Source organism: Gymnoscopelus braueri (genome assembly GCF_963280865.1).
Source record: "Gymnoscopelus braueri genome assembly, chromosome: 7".
Lineage (NCBI taxonomy): Eukaryota > Metazoa > Chordata > Actinopteri > Myctophiformes > Myctophidae > Gymnoscopelus > Gymnoscopelus braueri.
In genome coordinates this window covers 57,489,756-57,494,755 of record NC_137608.1, presented here as the reverse complement: position 1 = coordinate 57,494,755, position 5,000 = coordinate 57,489,756, and the positions used below count along the sequence as shown (strand labels likewise).

At 39.7% G+C, this 5,000-nt stretch overlaps 1 protein-coding gene across 1 annotated transcript in view; it reads left to right on the top strand.

The window, feature by feature from the left end:
• LOC308087880 (myocyte-specific enhancer factor 2C-like) overlaps positions 1–5,000 on the top strand; it is a 23,231-nt gene that overhangs the window by 12,453 nt on the left and 5,778 nt on the right.

Sequence of the window (5,000 nt, the reverse complement as noted above, 5' to 3'; positions counted from 1 at the left end):
CCATGCCAAACATGGTACTTAGTCCCTTCTTTTTCCTCTAGAACACCATGCCAAACATTGTACTTAGTCCCTTCTTTTTCCTCTAGAACACCATGCCAAACATTGTACTTAGTCCCTTCTTTTTCCTCTAGAACACCATGCCAAATATTGTACTTAGTCCCTTCTTTTTCCTCTAGAACACCATGCCAAACATGGTACTTAGTCCCTTCTTTTTCCTCTAGAACACCATGCCAAACATGGTACTTAGTCCCTTCTTTTTCCTCTAGAACACCATGCCAAACATGGTACTTAGTCCCTTCTTTTTCCTCTAGAACACCATGCCAAACATGGTACTTAGTCCCTTCTTTTTCCTCTAGAACACCATGCCAAACATTGTACTTAGTCCCTTCTTTTTCCTCTAGAACACCATGCCAAACATGGTACCTAGTCCCTTCTTTTTCCTCTAGAACACCATGCCAAACATTGTACTTAGTCCCTTCTTCTTCCTCTAGAACACCATGCCAAACATTGTACTTAGTCCCTTCTTTTTCCTCTAAAACACCATGCCAAACATTGTACTTAGTCCCTTCTTTTTCCTCTAGAACACCATGCCAAACATGGTACTTAGTCCCTTCTTTTTCCTCTAGAACACCATGCCAAACATGGTACTTAGTCCCTTCTTTTTCCTCTAGAACACCATGCCAAACATGGTACTTAGTCCCTTCTTTTTCCTCTAGAACACCATGCCAAACATGGTACTTAGTCCCTTCTTTTTCCTCTAGAACACCATGCCAAACATGGTACTTAGTCCCTTCTTTTTCCTCTAGAACACTATGCCAAACATTGTACTTAGTCCCTTCTTTTTCCTCTAGAACACCATGCCAAACATGGTACGTACTTAGTCCCTTCTTTTATCTCTAGAACACCATGCCAAACATTGTACTTAGTCCCTTCTTTTTCCTCTAGAACACCATGCCAAACATGGTACTTAGTCCCTTCTTTTTCCTCTAGAACACCATGCCAAACATGGTACTTAGTTCCTTCTTTTTCCTCTAGAACACCATGCCAAACATTGTACTTAGTCCCTTCTTTTTCCTCTAGAACACCATGCCAAACATGGTACTTAGTCCCTTCTTTTTCCTCTAGAACACCATGCCAAACGTGGTACTTAGTCCCTTCTTTTTCCTCTAGAACACCATGCCAAACATGGTACTTAGTCCCTTCTTTTTCCTCTAGAACACCATGCCAAACATGGTACGTAACGTAGTACTAGGAGTAGATCCTTTATTTTTTCTCTGTCTTTGTCACAAAGTGTCACTTTGTCCAAACAAACCAGTGTTGATTTTGTCGACTAAAACTATACTGTACCTTTTTTCACTAACAATAAAAACTAAGCTATGATAGAAACTGTGATATATATTATATGTATGTATATACTATGACAGAAACTATGACTAAATATAATTGATAATTTCATCAACAAATAAAAACTAGACTAACATGTTAGGGAGGAACAGGGTTGATACTAAGCTTGTAGATCTGTTATTTTTGGAGCACAACATTCGCTCGAGTTGTCTTTTAGTTCTACTGGATCTCTTCTCCACTAGATCCTCCTTTAGTTCTACTGGATCTCTTCTCCACTAGATCCTCTTTTAGTTCTACTGGATCTCTTCTCCATTAGATCCTCCCTGACATTATAGTCTAAGTTTCAATGAAATAGTCAGTGTATTTAGTGGGTTTTAGTGGTTGATGATAAAGTATATGATTTGAACATCATTATCAACTCCTTTATGCCATAATCACTGCATGGCTTTGTAGCAACATTAGGCCTTAAATGACAGATGTTCAAATCATGTTCAAATCATGTGTATTTTATATTAACTTCACACCGTTTTACCAGCATAAACATTTATCTACATTTCAGAGAATAAAAATAACCAATTTAACACTGTAGTGCCCAGACTGAAGGGTTGCCCACTATTCTGTGTGTGTGTGTGTGTGTGTGTGTGTGTGTGTGTGTGTGTGTGTGTGTGTGTGTGTGTGTGTGTGTGTGTGTGTGTGTGTGTGTGTGTGTGTGTGTGTGTGTGTGTGTGTGTGTGTGTGTGCGCGCGTGTGTGTAAGTGTGTGTAGTTAGTTAGTTGTCATAGTGACAGTCCACAGCTTCCTCTAGTCAGTAGCTTCAACCTCCTAGAAACTCCGCCCCCATTAATTCTCACCTAGTCAGCGACGCTCAGCGTCCAATCACAACCCCTCATTTGAACTTGTCACCTCCTTTTTTCAATGCCGTCAGTCTGAGGATGTTGACCTGCTATTGGTGAGTTGGACTGTCACTCAAACGTAGAGTTCCTAACGATACCAAACCTTCCAGGTGCTCACTCATTAAGACGTTCATGTGAACGTCCGTCTCAGAGGCGTAGCGTCATGGAGGCCACTGAGGCCATGGCCCGGGTCAGTAAAGACCCGGCCTGCCCTGTCTAGCAGCTCAAACTGCAGGGCAAGATTCACCAGAAGAAATAATTCTGCTCCGACAACAATAGATACGTTACCGCAGTGATACATTGGCTGACCCAATAGCACCTTTTACAAAGCTAAAGCTACCGTCTCCTGCATAACGATGGTCCAAGAGTAACCTGTTAAGTACCGTAGTCTGTAGGAGGCATAGGCTATTGTCAGATCTGTTAAGTACAGTAGTCTGTAGGAGGCATAGGCTATTGTCAGATCTGTTAAGTACAGTAGTCTGTAGGAGGCATAGGCTATTGTCAGATCTGTTAAGTACCGTAGTCTGTAGGAGGCATAGGCTATTGTCAGATCTGTTAAGTACCGTAGTCTGTAGGAGGCATAGGCTATTGTCAGATCTGTTAAGTACCGTAGTCTGTAGGAGGCATAGGCTATTGTCAGATCTGTTAAGTACAGTAGTCTGTAGGAGGCATAGGCTATTGTCAGATCTGTTAAGTACAGTAGTCTGTAGGAGGCATAGGCTATTGTCAGATCTGTTAAGTACCGTAGTCTGTAGGAGGCATAGGTTATTGTCAGATCTGTTAAGTACCGTAGTCTGTAGGAGGCATAGGTTATTGTCAGATCTGTTAAGTACCGTAGCCTGTAGGAGGCATAGGCTATTGTCAGATCTGTTAAGTACCGTAGTCTGTAGGAGGCATAGGCTATTGTCAGATCTGTTAAGTACCGTAGTCTGTAGGAGGCATAGGCTATTGTCAGATCTGTTAAGTACCGTAGTCTGTAGGAGGCATAGGCTATTGTCAGATCTGTTAAGTACCGTAGTCTGTAGGAGGCATAGGCTATTGTCAGATCTGTTAAGTACCGTAGTCTGTAGGAGGCATAGGTTATTGTCAGATCTGTTAAGTACCGTAGTCTGTAGGAGGCATAGGCTATTGTCAGATCTGTTAAGTACAGTAGTCTGTAGGAGGCATAGGCTATTGTCAGATCTGTTAAGTACCGTAGTCTGTAGGAGGCATAGGCTATTGTCAGATCTGTTAAGTACCGTAGTCTGTAGGAGGCATAGGTTATTGTCAGATCTGTTAAGTACCGTAGTCTGTAGGAGGCATAGGCTATTGTCAGATCTGTTAAGTACCGTAGTCTGTAGGAGGCATAGGCTATTGTCAGATCTGTTAAGTACAGTAGTCTGTAGGAGGCATAGGCTATTGTCAGATCTGTTAAGTACCGTAGTCTGTAGGAGGCATAGGTTATTGTCAGATCTGTTAAGTACCGTAGTCTGTAGGAGGCATAGGCTATTGTCAGATCTGTTAAGTACCGTAGTCTGTAGGAGGCATAGGCTATTGTCAGATCTGTTAAGTACAGTAGTCTGTAGGAGGCATAGGCTATTGTCAGATCTGTTAAGTACAGTAGTCTGTAGGAGGCATAGGCTATTGTCAGATCTGTTAAGTACAGTAGTCTGTAGGAGGCATAGGCTATTGTCAGATCATGTCCTAAGAAGGAGTTCAAAAGAGAATGGATCCTGGAGTAGAGTAGGCTATTTCTACATTGCAGTATTGCTACTTTTTTACTTAAGTAAAACATTTGAGTAAGTTTTCCACCACTGAAGGATGGTAGAGTGTAGTTATATCAGAGTTATAGTCATGTTTGAGTCACATAGTTATATCAGTGATATAGTCATGTTTGAGTCACATAGTTATATCAGTGATATAGTCATGTTTGAGTCACATAGTTATATCAGTGATATAGTCATGTTTGAGTCACATAGTTATATCAGTGATATAGTCATGTTTGAGTCACATAGTTATATCAGTGATATAGTCATGTTTGAGTCACATAGTTATATCAGTGATATAGTCATGTCTGAGTCACATAGTTATATCAGAGTTATAGTCATGTTTGAGTCACATAGTTATATCAGTGATATAGTCATGTTTGAGTCACATAGTTATATCAGTGATATAGTCATGTTTGAGTCACATAGTTATATCAGTGATATAGTCATGTTTGAGTCACATAGTTATATCAGTGATATAGTCATGTTTGAGTCACATAGTTATATCAGAGTTATAGTCATGTTTGAGTCACATAGTTATATCAGTGATATAGTCATGTTTGAGTCACATAGTTATATCAGTGATATAGTCATGTTTGAGTCACATAGTTATATCAGTGATATAGTCATGTTTGAGTCACATAGTTATATCAGTGATATAGTCATGTTTGAGTCACATAGTTATATCAGTGATATAGTCATGTTTGAGTCACATAGTTATATCAGTGATATAGTCATGTTTGAGTCACATAGTTATATCAGTGATATAGTCATGTTTGAGTCACATAGTTATATCAGTGATATAGTCATGTCTGAGTCACATAGTTATATCAGTGATATAGTCATGTTTGAGTCACATAGTTATATCAGTGATATAGTCATGTTTGAGTCACATAGTTATATCAGTGATATAGTCATGTTTGAGTCACATAGTTATATCAGTGATATAGTCATGTCTGAGTCACATAGTTATATCAGTGATATAGTCATGTTTGAGTCACATAGTTATATCAGTGAT